This window comes from Rhinopithecus bieti, unplaced genomic scaffold (assembly GCF_001698545.2).
Source record: "Rhinopithecus bieti isolate Rb0 unplaced genomic scaffold, ASM169854v2 scaffold_28456, whole genome shotgun sequence".
NCBI lineage: Eukaryota > Metazoa > Chordata > Mammalia > Primates > Cercopithecidae > Rhinopithecus > Rhinopithecus bieti.
In genome coordinates this window covers 441,966-460,020 of record NW_016812403.1, presented here as the reverse complement: position 1 = coordinate 460,020, position 18,055 = coordinate 441,966, and the positions used below count along the sequence as shown (strand labels likewise).

Here is an 18,055-nt window from a genome sequence, read left to right as displayed (position 1 = left end):
TTTTATTTTAAAGGCAGATGAGGCATCATTGAGTGTGTAAGGAAAAGAGAAACATTTAACCTGGTTTTAGAAAGGACACCCTAGCAGCAGTGTAGACACTGCGTTGTGAGGATTTCTTCAGGGAGAAGATTGTTGTAGTCATCCAGTTGAGACATCATGAGCATCAGCAAGTCATTGTCATTGGGCTCATCAGTTAGGATGCTTGTGACAAGTGACAGAAAAGTCAGCTTGACTTGTCTTAAGACAGGGAATTTATTGACTTGTGTAAATGAAAAGACCCTGTGTTAGAACTGTCTTGCAGTATGGTTTGATCAAGAGACTCACAGTTGTCACATTGGGGCTCCAGCTCTTATTTTCTGTGTCCTTTTCACTCTGGGTTCATTCTCAAGTTGGTTCTGTACCCTGGCTGCTCTCTCAGGGTAGTAACAATGGTTGAAAAAGTTTCAGACATTACCGCCTCACATGCAATTGCCCAGAGAAAGTGAGAGTGTCTAATTTATATATGTGTGTGTGTAGAGCTGGCCTGGAACTCCTGGCCTCAAGTCATTGTCCCACCTCAGCCTCCTAACATGCTGGGATTACTGCACTTTGCTGGGCACAGCTCCAGGCTTCTTTTCTTTTAAGTCCTCCTTCACTCTCACCTTCCAGCCCTACTCCCCAGATTCTTTCCCAGAAGTTCCAGCAAACATATCCACTCACGTTAACAGCTTGAATTAAGTTAACTTGTGGTGCCGTGGGTAGACAGAATATAGTGATGAATCCACTCTGGAGTTGAGAGGAGTTTCCAAAGGAAAATATGGATATTGGAGCAAGAGAGGTTATCAATGGATAGACTGGAGGAAAGAGAACAATTTTAAGAGATATTTTAAAATAGAATTGGAAAGTGAGGGAGAGGGAGACATCTAGATCATTCTCAGGTTTAGGTGAAGGTGTAGATGGTGATTTCCTTTGCCAAAATAGGAATGGAGGAAAAGTAGATTAAAGGTGTGTGAAAGGAAAATAAAAACTTGGGACCCCAGTTCACTATGCCAAAAGGAAAAAATTAAGCTGAAAGCTGAGTCATGCAAGAAACTGCCTTTCCTTTTGTTCCTAAGCAGGTAGCTACAGATAAAAAATTAAGTATCTCCACAGGTAGCTACCCTATGTTCACCTTATCTTATGTAAAGTGCCGATTTACTGAGCACCAGATGAATACATAATTCACTATTCCCCTACCTACTCGTTTTCTCTTGCAACATATGGATTACCGTACCCTTCTTTCCCCTCCAGCATACTTTTCCCCTTGAAATATTGAAGCCCTTAAAATCATCTTTGGAGAAAGGCACAGACCTTTCTCCTGGGTGTGTCCTTAACGTTGGCAAAATAAACTTCTAAATTGATTGAGGCCTGTCCCAGATACTTTTTGGTTTACAGGTGTAAGATGATTAATTCAGGAATTGAAAAAGTAGTATTATGTCCCTTTCTTCAGTCTTCTTTCCTGTGTTAACATCCCTAGCTCCCTCTTCCATTCCTGGTATGACCTAGTTACAAGTATTTGAACATAGCCCTCTTAGAAGAGGCTCTTAGAACTGCAAATAACAGCATATCTAAGACAGTTCATGAAAGACCAATGTGTTGTTTCCCTGCACTTTTCTTTTTCTATACTTAATGCTTTCTGGGGATTGCTTTAGTTTGTAGCATTTTACTTGCTGACTTTGCTATATGTTATAATTCTGTGCCTTTTTTTTTTTTCCTTTTAGTAGGAGCTGCTCATCTAGGTTTTGTTCATTTTCTACTGTTCATTTGATGTTTCAGAATGAAATGTAGGACTTTGTAGTTTTCCCTGTTGCATTTTATCTGTTTAAATTTGGCCAAGAATTCTAGCTCTTGAAATTTTTTCAGAGCATTCATTGTTTTATTCAGTGTATTTGTTTACCATTTCTTACTTAGCTGTGTGCCATTCATGATTTTTAAAAAACTTTTTGTTAAAGGCATTTTCTAACATAAGCAAAAGTTAGTAGTAAAATGAATCCATATCACCCTGCTTCAGCAGCCATCAATACATGGCCAGTCTTGTGTCATGGGTATCCCCACCCTCTTTTCCCCCATTCACTGGATTATTTTGAAGGAAATCCTAGACACTGGATCATTTTTCATCCTTAAATGCTTCAGTATGCATCTCTAAAAATGGATTCTTATTAAAATATAGCCACAATACCATTGTCACATCTAAAAAATCAATACTTCCTTAATGTCATTAAATATCTAGTTGATGTTCAAATTTTCCTACCATGTTATAATTTTCTTTTTTTCTTTCTTTCTTTTTTTTTTTTTTTAACAATTTTACCTTTGACTATGATCAGCATGTTTTCTCTTTTTGTTTGTTTTTTGAGACGGAGTCTCGCTCTGATGCTCAGGCTGGAGGGTGGTGGCAGGATCTGAGCTCACTGAAACCTCTGCCTCCCAAGTTCAAGCAATTCTCCTGCCTCAGCCTCCTGAATAGCTGGTATTACAGGTACCCACCACCATGCCTGGCTCATTTTTTTGTATTTTCAGTAGAGACAGGGTTTCACCATGTTGGCCAGGCTAATCTTGAACCCCTGACCTCAGATGATCCTCCTGCCTTGGCCTCCCAAAGTGCTGGAATTACAGGCATGAGCCACCATGCCCGGCCTCAGCATGTTTTCTTGATAGGTCAAATTATTGTTTTAAATGTATTAGTCATTTAAAACTGCTTTTAGAGTCCAATCAGTCTATTCACGGAAACGTTTTGTTTAGGGTCATTCAACCAGTTGGTTATTTGGTTGCACTATTCCATCTTACTCTGTCACCCTGGTTTGTCTGCTTCTTCCTTCCCCACTTCAGTCTATTCTCAATATAGCTGCCATAGTATTATGTTGAAGCTTAAGTCAACTCACATCTCTCCCCTCCTCAAAATTCTCCAGCAACTTCCTGGCTCAGATGAAAAGATAGTCTATACATGACCCAAAAGGTCCTATATAATTATCTTCCCCATTTGCTTCTACTTTTGTATGTTTCTCACTTTGTTGTGGCCACACTGGCTGCTTCCTCACTGTTCCCTGAATATACCAAGCATACTCCCAATTCATTGCCTTTGCATTTGCTGCTTCCGTTGTTTGAAATGCTCTTCTTTTGGATATCCATGTGCCTTTTCCTTGATCTTCGTGTTTTCTCTCAACTTGCATTTCCTGATGCCTTCTCTGGCCATTCCAGCTAAAATCTTAACTTCCAACACTGTCCTACCCCGTCTCCCTGCCTTATTTTTTGTCCTTAGTATTTATCATTATCTTGTTTATTGTCTCTTTTCCTGCTTAGAAAGGAGGCCCTGTGGCCGAGCGTGGTGGCTCATGCCTGTAATCCCAGCACTTTGGGAGGCCGAGGCGGGTGGATCACGAGGTCAGGAGTTCAAGACCAGCCGGGCCAACATGGTGAAACCCTGTGTCTACTAAAAATACAAAAATTTGCTGGGCTTGTTGGCAGGTGCCTGTAATCCCAGCTATTTGAGAGGCTGAGGCAGAGAATTGCTTGAACCCAGGAGGTGGAGGTTGCAGTGAGCTGAGATTGTGCCACGCACTCCAGCCTGGGCGACAGAGTGAGACTCCATCTTAAAAAAAAAAAAAAATGGAGGCTCCGTGAGGCTAAGGATTTATATTTGTTTTGTTCATGGCTGTGTGTCCAGCTTTAGATGAGGCCTGCACATAAGTAGACAATAAATATTTATTGAATGAGTGAAAGAATGAGTTAATTAATTAGAGCTGGTTCCTAGGGATCATGACTTCCTCTATTAGCATTTGTAAGCCATTACCTTATTATTATTGCATTCATTATGGTTACATAAATGATCATGCAACCATATGATAGACTATTATGAATTCAGTAATTTATATTCATGAAGAGTTTTAAATGACATGGGAACATTGTATGATATCAGTGAAAAGTAAAGATATAAACTCACTAGAAAGACGTCAACATTTTAACAGTGGATATTTCTAGATCACGTAATTATGAGGAATTCTTTAAATTTTTCTGTACTTTCTCAATTTTTTATAGGTATGCATTTCTTTTATAATCAGAAAAAAAGTACTTTCTTTTCCCTTCTACATCCATTCAAAAAAATGTAAGAATCCTTTTTAAAATCTAGCCCAAGAGTTGCAACCTGTTCACTTCTCTGTAGTTTGTAGAGTTTGTCATCCACTTTCTGCTTTCCACAGACTGGAACAGTAGTTCTCTATCTCCGTTCTTTCAAGACTTCACTTTTTACCAACATAATTTTTTAAATTTTTCTTCAGTTCAGTGACCTTATTTGGAAGTTTTCCCAGTTCTCTTGATAGAAATTATTTAGTGAATATACTTGAATTTATCCTCCTCTGGGACTTTACTTTTGTCCTTAGAATTGTTAATTCTCCACTGAACCAGAAATTTATCCCGTTTGATATAGAAGCAAAATGGAGGTTGACAAGTTCTGTTTTCTTACCATTTTATCCTAAGGCAAATTGCCTTTTTTCTCTAAACATCACTAAAAACACCCCTTTTGCTTTTGCTAGCCTTTTTGTAAATCTGGATTTATTTTGGGCCTTGGCCTCCTCGTGTCGTTCTTCCAAGTCTTGCCACTCTTTCATGCTGGTTGCTTATGTGTCTGTCCATCTTTTCTGTCCTTTTAGAAGAGCTACCTGCACATCTTTTTTGTTTTTTTCCTCTGCTGTTCCTACCTGCTTGAGAATTTTTGAAGTGCCCATATAGAAAGGTATTTTAAGGGCTTCCCTCTCAGAGAGCATCTCATGCCGTGGCGTTATGTCTGTTTTCAAAACTTCTTAACTCTGGGCCAGGAACGGTGGCTCACACCTGTAATCCTAGCACTTTGGGAGGCTGAGGCAGACAGATCGCCTGAGATCAGGAGTTCAAGACCAGCCTGGCCAACATGGTGAAAACCTGTCTCTACTAAAAATACAAAAATTAGCTGGGCAATGTGGTGCATGTCTGTGGTCCCAGCTACTTGAGAGGCTGAGGCAGGAGTATCACTTGAACCTGGGAGGTGGAACAGTGACCCGAGATTGTGCTACTGTCCTGCAGCCTGGGTGACAGAGACTCCGTCTCAAAAAAAAAAAAAAACAACAACACGCAACTTCTTAACTCTGGCTTCCTAAAGTTTGTGCTACACGATTCCTACTTTGTTGTCAGAAACACTAAGATCTCATTCTCCTGAGGTTCTCCTTTCATTTCGTCAACCAGTTTCTTCCTTGGTCAGAGTAGCAGTTCGCCTGCTCTCCCGATGTACCTGTGGAACATAAAAATGTCAGCACACTTGGTCTAGAACTTGTCAGTTGTTCCATTGTCAACTGAATGAGAGTTTGAATAGGTACCAGGGTAGTTGAAATACTCCAAGATGACAATGTGCCACTCTGTGTTGGAGGTGGCTTCAAGAGAGTCCTATCTACTACTTCTACTTGGCTGGGAACCTTTGGTGTTCCCACAGTAGCAATGTATCTGGGCATCTTTCCTGCTGACCCTGCCTGAATGCTTATAAATAGGGTTCCTTAGTAGCCCCCCTGCAGTGGCTCTGTTCCTGTGGAATAGCACAGACCCTTTGTCACATATACATATCCACGTATACATACATATACACATATACATGTATGACATACATATATAATTCTTTGTTATATTAAACTAGCTTCTTATGTGTTGGTATGTAAGTGCCTGAAGACAAAGATATTATTTTGGTTGTTTACCATTTATTTTCCCTAATGAAGCATCAGAAATCTACTCTGAAGGAATATTTGAAGGACAGAGATTAGGAAATCATTTTGATTTCAGAGGGTCATTTTCCTGTTCATATATTATGAAAATGAACAGAAAACAATGGACAATTTGAGAGCCCATGAATGCTTGTAAGTTAGGCATTTTTCAAGTTTAGAAACTTACAGGTAAGTGGGTATGGAATACCTTGCTTGATCAGTCATCCTAATTGCCAGTTTCTATTCTAGAAACTATAAAATTGAAAACTGGCAGGATAATGAAGTAAAAAACTATTTTTAGCCCTACAAGTGACTGGGCAGGATCTTGAGATTCTAATAAAGGCTAACACTCACAGTATAATTCATCTAGATCAGGTCAGCAAAGATTGTAGTATGCAAGACCCAGAGCCTGCCCTATGGGGGACCCAAACAAATACAACACTAGGCCTTTATTCAAGAAGTTCTTAGTTTGTCTTCCAGCCGGAGGCCACCAGGAACACACCTGTAGTTGAACAAGTTGAGTGTATTACACATTGCAGCAAGGGAGAATGCACACCATGGGGAATTATGGGGCATCTCAGTAAGGCACTGTTAGAAAAAGTCATTATAGGATGTGGGTTTGTGTTAGGTGATCTGGAGGATGGTTTAAGGATGTGGTACTTTACTCTGAGTTAGATGCTTTCGGGAAGTAAGGCAAATTCTATGACTGGTATCTTAACAGTTTATCTAAAGGGAGGGCCAACTAGAGAAAGACTAAAGCTGTAATTTATAAAGAAGCCCCCTCATTCACATTACCAGCACTAGGGGATATTAGGTGTTTTGTGGCTTGGACAGTATTCATGTTTTCTCTGTGTTCAGACAGATTACAGAGTGGTCTTGTTTTTTTCTTGATCCATCATGATCACAGAATGGCCTTGTCTAATGTTGGTGTTCTGAAATTGCTTATGTGTAACAGGAGAACACCACAACTTATCTGTGAGTACCAAGCCAGCTTATGGCAGTATCAATGCCTAGCTGATAATAGCAGGCCAACTTTTGCATGTTAGAGGCTGCTTTTCTTCTTCTCAGATATGATATACACCAAATAAAATTGGATGGAGATGGTGCTTAGTGGAAAATGTTACCTGTTTTTGTTTCCCAATTCATTTTTAAGTACAGGCTGTAAGACACATTAATAAAACTCTTGAATACGGCCAAGTGTGGTAAGTGCAGTTAAAGAGGCTCAAGCAGTGTGTTTCACAGGCATGGGGAGTAGCATGAGAAAATGCTTTGGGGGTGTGGGGGCAGTATCTGGCCTGGGCCTTGGAGGATTGGCCGGATTTAGATATGTGGAGTTGGAGAGGAAAGCAAAGCCGCTGGAGGGTAAGCATAGGCTCAGAAGCAAGAAGATAAAAGTCAGGTTCAAAGCATGGTGAGAACCCTAGTTTTGACTAAATGAGTGGTATGTAATGGGAAGGTAGTGTGAAGAGGTACTTTTGGGTTAGATTATGGAATTCAGTTGTTTAGGAATTCAGTTTGTGGGGAGAGAAAATCAGAATTTGTTATATACCTACTATATGTGCTAGGTGCTTTGTATATATGATATTATTTAATCTGTAATTCTTGTAAATCCTGGAAAGTAGATATCATACCCGTTTTATAGATGATTAAAATGAGCTCTAGAAAGATTAATTTAACCTCCACTGAAATAGTTGGAGGCACAGCCATAATCTTAACCAGTAACTGACTGAAAAGGTGGCACTCATTCTACTTCAATGTGCTACTTCCATTCTGCTGTAATACAGCCTCTTGTCATCAGTGGAAATCATTAGAAGCTTTTGATGAGAGAAATGGCAAGACCAGTTAGAATTGTGCTTTAGGAAGATTATTCTGGTAACAAAACAGTGGTAATTGATGTGTATTGAGTATATGGATAGGGCCCTGTGCTAAGCAACTTAGATATATAATGATCTCTTTTAGTAATATATAGGATGGATTGAGAGTGGAGAGGTTAATAAAAGATGAAAAAAATCTGATTAAATTAGCAGAAAATGTGAAAGCAGTAGAGAACAAAGCAGAATCAGGTAGAAGGGAAATGTAAGAAGATAGGGCCCTTGGAGGAGACAGGTGAGGAAGAAACAGCTGTTGTCTTGGCTTCTACTTTAAGTAATACTGAATCAAATATGGCCTCTACAACTTCATCAATGTTTAAGGAAGAGCTTGGCTGTCTTAAGGAACTGGCCCCCTTAAGACCTTTTTTGAACCGCTGTTTCTATTTTTTTATTAAAATAGAAACATGTCCAGTTCTTTATAGATTTATTTGACCCAAGAATGAAATGCTGCAGATGAGTTAATGTTGCTTTCAGAAAACTCTTTTGTTAACAGTGCTGAAATTTTGTTTTGTTTTGTTTTAGCAATAGGTATGGTTATTAACAAAGGAAGGTAGAGCTTCACTTTGTAAAATCCATTAATTTTTTTTTTAATTATTTTTTTCGAGACAGATTCTCACTGTCACCCAGGCTGGAGTGCAGTGGCGTGATTTTGGCTCACTGCAACCTCCGCCTCCTGGGTCCAAGCGATTCTTCTGCCTTAGCCTCCTGAGTAGCTGGGATTATAGGCATGTGCCACCATGCCCAGCTAATTTTTCTATTTTTAGTGAAGACGGGGTTTCACTGTGTTGGCCAAGCCAGTTTCAAACCCCTGACCTCAGGTGATCTGCCCGCCTTGGTCTCCCAAAGTGCTGGGATTACAGATGTGAGCCACCTCACCTGGCCAGAATCCATTAACGTTAAGTTTTTAGTTAAGCTTAAATGATAACCTAAGTGAATTTTTTTTTTTTTTTGAGATGGGGTCTCCTTCTGTTGCCCAGGCTGATCACACCACAGCCTCAAGCTCCTGGGCTTGAGCAGTCCTTTTGCCTCAGCCTCCTGAATAGCTGGGACTACAGGCGCATGCCACCATACCCGGCTGATTTATAAAAGTTTTTGTAGAGAGGAGGTCTTGCCATCTTGCCCAGACTGGTCTTGAACTCCTGGGCTTAAGCAATCTTCCCATCTCAGCCTCACTAAATGCTGGGATTAAATTTTAATAATTAAGGAAACCTAAATATGGGCAAAGCTTTCAATAAACAATTAGGATTTAGTCACGTTCCCTTTTACGGAATATTGAAGTACCTGTAGAGATAGTCACACAGCTGTTTTGTTTTCTAGATTAGAAAACCTACAGTTTTATGTTCTGATATCTTTATTCTGATTTCTTTAGCTGTTTTTAATAAAGCAAACTTAAAAAAACACATCTTATTTGTAATGTAACTATGAACTAGAACATTTGTAATAGAGAAAATTGAAAATAATCTAAATGTTTATCAGCAGAAAAGGGGTAAATTATAATATGATCATACAGTGTGATGCTATATTGCAGTTTAAATGAATCAGCTAGAGCTATACATATCAACATGGATACATTTATTGGCCAAAGTGTTGATTCCCCCTCTGGAAAAAAAGACAGAAGAGGAAAGTTGGAGAAGTCTGTGTCCAATATAATCCCATAATATAAAGGAATTTTTTAAATTGTGGTAAGCATTTTGAGGTAAACAGTTCAGTAGTGTTAAGTACATTCACATTGTTGTGCAACCGTCACCACTGCCTATCCACAATATGAAGCTTTAAAACATTCAAGGCAATATTATATGTTGTTTATAGAAGCTTATATATTGTTTATAGATGCATAGTTATGCAGTAAAATCTAAAAGCACGCATTCTAATAATAAGCACCAAAATCAGAATGGTGTTTATCTCAGAGAGGGTGTGGGGGAAAAGTACACAAGGGACTTCAGTTATATTTGGGCGGTGGATATACAAGTGTTCATAAATTATCTATACTTTTATATACCTGGCATATTTCATAGTTTTAAATTTTTCTTTTGTAAAAAAAAATTCCCACTAGAAATTTCCAAATGTTTTATAATCATTAACTTTTTATAGATTCTGGGCTATTCAGTTTTAAGAAACATGGTGGTACCAAGATCCAAGAGGTGAGGTTGCTACCTGTTGAGGCCTGTTAACTTTACAAGAAGAGAAATCTTTGCCAAATGCAGTGTTGTCATTGTTGCCTACCATCTTAAGTGTCACAGGTAGCAGATGTTGTAGGTCTCAAGCCTAAAGGTTGGAGAGAATGAATCTATAAAGAAAGGAAATGCAAGAGGAGAGCAGGTTTTAGGAGGTGAAGATGAGTTCGTTTTTAGGCTTGAGATGGTAGACATACAAGAAGACATATACTAATTGAATTTAGAGATAAGAGACAAGAGCTTGGGGGAAAAGTTAGAACTAGAAGTACACATTTGGAAATTCCAGTGTATTCCTTGAATAAATGAGTTTGCCAAAGGAAAGTATAAAGAAAGAACAGGCTGAGACAAAGTATTGGGGAAGGGGATTAAAGAAGAACCAGTGAAAGAGATTGAGAAGGAATAGGTTGAAGGACAAGTGGAAAAAGAGAAGAGTAATGTGCCATAGAGATTAAGGCAGGAAAAATTGTCAAGAATTTATTCAGATTAATCCAGTATTTATTGAATGACCACTGTGTGATAATCACTTTTTTGTATTGCAGAAAATTAAGAGTGAGAACTGAGAAAAAGCCATTGGATTTGACGGTTAAGGTAGAGTTACTATGTCATTGTAATTATGCTCCTTGTCTGTAAGCTCTTTTTAAAGACAGAGATCCTGTTCTATTTGTCATTCTAATCTCAGAGCCTGACACATTGTCTGTCACATTGTTTAGTGCTCAGCAGTAAATATGTGAACAATAATACCAAATATAAAGTACTCAGATTTCTTCTAGGATATAAAACATATTTTTTGCTATCTAGTCTATATGTTCCATTGCTCTCTAAATCTCTCTTCTGTCTTTGAAAATAGTATTTTTTACTTTTTCAACACCTCTTTGATATTATCAGTAACCTTCTTAATTCTTATACAAGTTTCCTTATCAATAACTTCTTTAATCAGTTCTAACATAGGTTTCTTCTGACCTCATCATGATTCATTCATTGTTGCTTTTTGAAACCCTATTTTTTGTTTTCTTTCTTACTCCTGTTACTCATTCATCAACTCTATATAAAGACAGTCCTATCAGTCAGAGCTGTGTACAGGTAGCATGAACTTCCTGGGGAAAGCATTGTTTTCTATCCTGTGGTATACAGCAGAATCAGGACCACAATTTGAAGCATATGAGTGTATTAAACACAGGTGGTTAGACTAGCTGGCTTTAAAAAAAAAGTTTTGTTGAGAAAGAATTTACATACCATGCAATTCACCTATTTAAAATGTACAGTCACTGTAGTTTTTAGTGTATTCATAGAGTTGTGCAACTATCACTACAGTCAATTTTAGAACTTTTTAAATTACACACCTCCCCACCAAAAACTTCATACACATTAGGCAGTCACTTTTTCCCTCCTCTGCACCCCTCCAAATCCCAGCTCTAGGTAATCACTAGTCTACTTTCTGTCTCTATAGACTTGCCTATTCTGGATATTTCATTTTAATGGAACTGTGTAATATGTGGTTTTCCATGGCTGGCTGTATTCACTTACAATATTTTCAGAGTTCACCCATGTTGTAGTATGGATCAGTACTTTATTCCTTTTTATGGCTGGATAATACTGTGTTGCGTGGATATACTACATTTTATTTATCCATTCATCAGTTGATGGACATTTAGATACTATGAATAATGCCTCTGTGAACATTTGTATACAAGTTTTTGTGTGAGTATATATTCCTGGGTGTATACCTAAGAGTGGAATTTCTGGGTCATATGGTTCCTCTGTGTTTAACCTTTTGAGAAACCGCCAGACTGTTTTCCAAAGCAGCTGCACTGTTTTACGTTGCCACTAGCAGCGTATGAGAGTTCCTTTTTCTTTACATACCTCAAACACTTGCTATTATCTTTTTCATTATAGCCATCCTAGTTAGTGTGAAGTGGTATCTCCTCGTGAGTTTAATTTGCATTTCCTTGGTGGCGAATGGTGTTAAGCATCCTTTTCTGTGCTTATTGGACATTTGTTTGTCTTCTTTGGAGAAATTTTTGAGACCTAGTCTCACTTCTGTCACCCAGGCTGGAGTGCAATGGCGTGATCTCTGCTCATTGCATCCTCCGTCTCCTGGGTTCAAGCGATTCTCCTGCCTCAGCCTCCCAAGTAGCTGGAATTACAGGCATGCACCACCACACCCAGCTAATTTTTTTGTATTTTTAGTAGAGACGAGGTTTCACCATGTTGGCCAGGCTGGTCTTGAACTCCTTACCTCAAATGATCTGCCCACCTCAGCCTCCCAAAGTGCTGGGATTACAAGCATGAGCCCCCGCACCTGGCCACAATTGCTCATTTTTACTTGGGTTATTTGTCTTTTTAATGTTGCATGGTAAGAATTCTTTATATATTTTGATACTAACCCTTTTCAGATGCATAATTAGCAAATATTTTCTCCCACTCAGTGTGTTGTCTTCACTTTCTTAATGGTGTCATTTGCAGCACCAGAGTTTTAAATTTTGATGACATCAACTTTGCCTACCTTTTGTTTTGTTGTTTGTGCTTTTGGTGTCCTTAGAAACCCCTAATCCACAGTCACAAAGATTTATGTCTATGTTTTCCTCTAAGATTTTAAAGTTTTAGCTCTTATAATTAGGTCTTTAATCGATTTTGAGTTAATTTTTGTATATGGTATGAGATGGGGTCCAATTTTCTTCTTTTACATGTGAATATCTAGCTGTCCCCACACTGTTTATTAAGACTGGATGACTTTTAAGGCCCCCTTTGACTCTGAGGCTTTGTAGTACTTTGGTTTCTGTTATTGTCTAAACAGGTGGACAGTCAGGATTTCATGTTATGGCCATCCATTTCTCAAGAATATATTGTGTCTGAAAACAAGGATTGCCATTAGTTTATCTGTTTCCAGGCTTCTCAGTTGCCTTCAATTTTATCCTCCTCTGCCTTTTATGATACTGGTTTGTTTCTAGTCATCTTTGGCTAGTGCATCTTTCTTTTCTTTCTCTTTTTTCCACATAAATACAATATTCTTCCAGCCTTTTGGTATTGGGAACCATTCACTCAATTTTAATTAGCTTTGTCATTTAGGTAGCTTAGAGTTTCCTCTTAAGCCTAAATGCAGTATAATAAAAAAATTTTTTTCTGTATTCCATCAACACCTGGAATATAATGTATGAAAAATATATATTCAATTGTTCCCTAACAGTAAGCCTTCCAAGTTTCTTTATTATCTTCTCTATCTTAAACTCTTGATCTTAGAGTTTTCTGACTCCTCCTTCATGAACTCTATATTTTGTTCAGTGTTAAATGGCACTGATTACATGGTAATTAATAGACCTTGGACAAGTTAACTTAAAAAATATGATTTATAAATTTAGAAGAGAAGAGGAGACTTTATTTTTTATAAAGGGTTACAACCTTCAGGGTGACCATTCTGACAGGCTGGGAAGTGTAGCATCCAGCCATAAGCAGAAACACACACTTGGAGGGATGGGCAAAGGGAACAGGAATTCATGCTGAGCAGGGTGGCCATATATACATATTCAATAAGCTGTTGGGGAAGTCATGCATATTTATGAAAGGAGAAGCATGTCCTTCATGGGTCTCATACACACAAAATGGCAGTAATAGTGTGGTCAGAGAGTGGAGTTTTCAGCCCTCTGACATCAAAAGGTGAAGCAGAAGACATGAAAACCCTTACTGTGCATTCTTTGTAGACTAGCCAGAACCATTCTGTGGTTGGTAGTCTCTTATCAGGCAAAAAAGGAGGGACAGCATCAGGTGGTTGGTTGATAGCAGTGATGGAGTTTTTTGAAATGGCTGGTTTCTGTTTGGTAGTTAGGGAAGAAAGGCTAATAGTGGTTTGCGAGGGAAGGGGTATAATGAGGTGGGTTGGAATCCCCAATCCTATCGTAGCCAAGACTTTAGTTTTCAAGGTTACTCTGGGGTCCCCTTGGCCAAGAGGTGACCCATCAGTCAGTTAGTGGGCTTAGAATTTTATTTTCAGTTTATAGACCTAGCCTTTCCTTTTTATAGTTCTAGCCACCACCTCAGAGATTTGCATCTCAGTGCTAAATTACTATAATAGCCTTTTTGATGTTTTCCCAGATCCTAGTTTCTGTCTGTATTAGGCCCTATATTCAGCTGCTAGATTAATCCCCATCAAGTACTTCTCATCAATGTTCACTGTATCAAATTTATATACCACACAAGTTAGCATTTTAACTCCTCCCCATCTTTACTTCTCCTTATCTCTTGTTACTTCCCTAAATGGGGCCAAGCTAACTTGGTAGTAAGTCCTACTTAATGGTTTCTTTGTTCTCAATCTCATGTACACACTCTTTCTTTCCTCCTGGTGTGCTTTCGCTTCTCTCCTATTCTTTCCCTTCAGTGATTGACTCCATTTGACTCCTCTTTTTGTTATTTTTTATTTTTTTATTTTGTTTATTTTTTTGAGAGAGTCTTGCTCTGTCACCCAGGCTGGAATGCAGTGGTGCGATCTTGGCTCACTGCAAGCTCCACCTCCCAGGTTCACGCCATTCTCCTGCCTCAGCCTCCCAAGTAGCTGGGACTACAGGCACCCACCACTAATCCCGGCTAATTTTTATTTTTAGTAGAGACAGGGTTTCACTGTGTTAGCCAGGATGGTCTTGATCTCCTGACCTTGTGATCCGCCCACCTCAGCCTCCCAAAATGCTGGGATTACAGGTGTGAGCCACCACGCCCAGCCAACTCCTCTTTTTTTAAAATAAATATTTTGCATCTTTTCAATACTTGAATATTTAGTTTATCTAGTAATAAGGTCCTTGACACCCTGCTGCTGCTGTTATTTATGTCTTTGTTTAAGATATTCTGGTTTTGAAGGCATTGTTCCATGTGGGAACTATTGTTTCTATTACCTTTATCGCTCTCTTCTTTTCTTGCATATGGCAGAATCTTGAACATAATAGGTATCCTATAAATCTTCCTGGCTGACAGATCTATAAAAGTTTTGGGGGAGATGTGTAATGTCATTCTTAAATTTTAGAGATGCAAAATAATGCTTTTATATAATTACCTGTTTTAATTTTAATATTTTGTTTTATATCAGATTTGAAGATAATATTCTCAACACAGTAAGGTGAAGTTCCACAACATATTACTACAAATATTAGATCTAGTTTATTGAACATTAGCCACCTGATATATCAGATTCTCTCAAGAGAAAAGTTAGCTTCCTGAATGCTGACCAGGCATGCTTTTGAAGGTGCGTGATAGCCAAAGCCAGTACTCATCATTTGATATACTAAGATCCTTGGAAATTTAAAAGGGGCATAGTCACCAGCATCCAGAACAAAGGATTTCCTTATTTTACTGTCTAAAGATCTGCTTCTGTTGCTGACTACTCTTAAAAAGAAGTATTTATTTTCAAAATTTTCCATGTCACTTAAAGTCAATATTGAGAGGAAAAGGAGTATCACTGGAGTGGAGCTTGGCTGAGAAAGGATACAAGGCAGAAGGCAACTTCCAAGCCTGCCTGCCCACCCACCTTCTTTCTTACCTCAGGAGCAGAGTTGACTGAGAACTAAATTCTGATTTTTTAAATCTTACCCAAATTCAGCCAGGCGCAGTGGGCTCATGCCTGTAATCCCAGCACTTTGGGAGACCGAGGGGGGCAGATCATGAGGTTAGGAGATCGAGACCATCCTGGCCAACATGGTGAAACCCCATTTCTACTAAAAACACAAAAATTTGCTGGACATGGTGGTGCATGCCTGTAATCCCAGCTACTCAGGAGGCTGAGGCAGGAGAATCACTTGAACCAGGGAGTCGGAGGTTGCAATGAGCGGAGATCGTGCCACTGCACTCCAACCCGGTGACAGAGCAAGACTCCCGCTCAAAACAAACAAACAAAAAATCTTACCCAAATTCCTACCTAAGGAATTTGGGCCTTGGGAGTCACACCCTACAAACTGTGAAGTCTCATCAGAGGGGTTTTATTTCACACCATATAATCTAGCCCGCTTTCCCACCTGACTCTGGCATAACTTCACATAACAAATAAGAAAATAAATAAAAATATTTTAACCACAAATATATTTCCTTGCCATATCTTGAAACTGCCCTGCAAGGTTGTCTCTTATGGGAAAGGTCCACATTCTATAGTGAATCTCCTTTCCACCCACTGTTTTTTCTTTCTTTCTTTTCAGACCCAGGAGATAATCAACTAAGGCAACCTTTTAAGTCTGATAAGTGTAAACACCCAAAATCTGAGACAGATCTCAGTTAATTTAGAAAGTTTATTTTGCCAAGGTTCAGGACGTGCATCCATGATACAGCCTTAGGAAGTCCTGACGACATGTGCCCAAGGTGGTCAGGGCACAGCTTAGTTTTGTACATTTTAGGGAGACATGATACATCAGTCAGTATGTATAAGAAATACATTGGTTTGGTCTGGAAAGGCGGGATAACTTGAAACAAAGGCAGGAAGACTTAAAGTGGTGAAGGGGCTTCCAGGTCACAAATAGGTGAGAGAGGAGTGGTTGCATTCTTTTGAATTTCTGATTAGCCTTTCCAAAGGAGGCAATCAGATATGCATCTATCTCAGTAAGCAGACAGATGACTTTGAACAGAAATGGGAGGCAGATTTGCCAGGACCAATTCCCCGCCTTGAAGGGGCGCATGATATTTTCCTTTCATGTAAGAAACATTTCACAACCTATTCCCTCAGAAGTCTGCTCAGAGCTGCTTCTGCACAGTAAAACTTGGAAAAACTGGTTGCCACAACCCTTTATCTTAACCTAAACATTTCCTTTCTGTTGATCCCAGGTCTTTAGATAAACTCAACCAATTGTCAACCAGAAAATTTTAAAATCTACCGATAGGCTAGAAGCACCCCCCACCCCAGCCCACCCACCCTTCAAATTATCCTCCCTTTTTGGACCAAACCAATGTATTTGATTGAAGTCTCATGCCTCTCTAAAATGTATAAAACCAAGCTGCACCCTAACCGCCTTGGGCACATGTTCTTAGGACCTCCTGAGGGCTGTGTCATGGGCCATGGTCACTCGTATTTAGCTCAGAATAAGTCTCTTGAAATGTTTTAGAGTTTGACTCTTCATCGACAACTTAAAGACAGTTCTGAGTTTATAGCATTTTATTAACTTTGTTAGTACAAGTTACTTTCTTGTTTTATTCTTTTAGTCCTTTATCCTCAACCCACATTCCAGTTCCCTTTCCTGTTCATATGCACCTACTCTAATGTGTTTATGTCTTTATATCCACATTTGCTTGAAAGATATGTGTGTTTTCAACCTACATAATGGTATTTGCTTATTCTTAACCTAATGCTATGTTTTTTAAAGATGTATTCATGTCGCTGTAGGTGTGTCTAAAGTGTGGTTTCCAAAGCTATGTAGAATTCCATATTTGTATTCACTCCATTTTGATTTTCCATTCTTCCAGTTAAGGAAATGAGTGTTAACTTCAAACTCCCTACTGCACTATTGTCACAGCAAATATTCTCACATAGGTCTATGAAGTCTGTAATTCACATATATATAACCTTATTTGAGATTTTCTGTGGGATTTACTCACCAGAGTGGGATCATTGGATCACAGGGTGTGTATATACAGCCAGATCACTAGGCAGAATATCTGTATCACTTACCCACAGTGCATGAGGATTAATGCCTCTCCACATCTTTGTCAATTTTGTTCATCAAATCCAACAATATTTTTAATTTCTATTTTTAGAGTGTTATTTAGAGTGTTATTTATGCTCTCTAGTATTTTCTGTTCTGTAATGTTATCTCCCAGTGGTTTTTCATACAAGCCTGTTTATTTGGCCATTTGAAGATTCCTTTCTGGTAGTTGGTGTTTACTTTTGATTGCTCTTGATGGAGGAAAAAAAATGCAAGAAAATAGTTGTAACACTTCCCCTTGCCTCTGCCCCTCGCCCCTCCCTCCAATCCCTGCTCTTCCACTCACAAGATTGAGCCCCTTTTACACCCTGTTTGTGCTACATGAATCCTGTCTGCTTAGCTATAGCTGATTGGAAAGAGATGTATACCTACCCAAGCTGAGTACTTAAAGTCTTCCTCCAAGGAATTCGAAATTAGGATGTCTCAGCTAGGCTGTTGAAGAACATGCAGATTGAGGGGTGGGAGTGACCATCTTGCCCTGTGTTCACAAAGAAGCTAGAGAAATGGTCTGCAGAGAAGGAATAAAGAAGATGTGCACAGAAAAACAAAGAAAAAACCTTACGATCCCATAGAGAGGGAGAGAGATTGAGCTAGAATGTGAAAGTACCTGTCCT

The 18,055-nt window shown here is 38.9% G+C and overlaps 1 protein-coding gene across 1 annotated transcript in view; it reads left to right on the top strand.

Annotated features, from left to right (window-relative positions):
- The window catches only part of RIC3 (RIC3 acetylcholine receptor chaperone), a 55,926-nt gene that overhangs the window by 6,662 nt on the left and 31,209 nt on the right, over window positions 1–18,055 (top strand).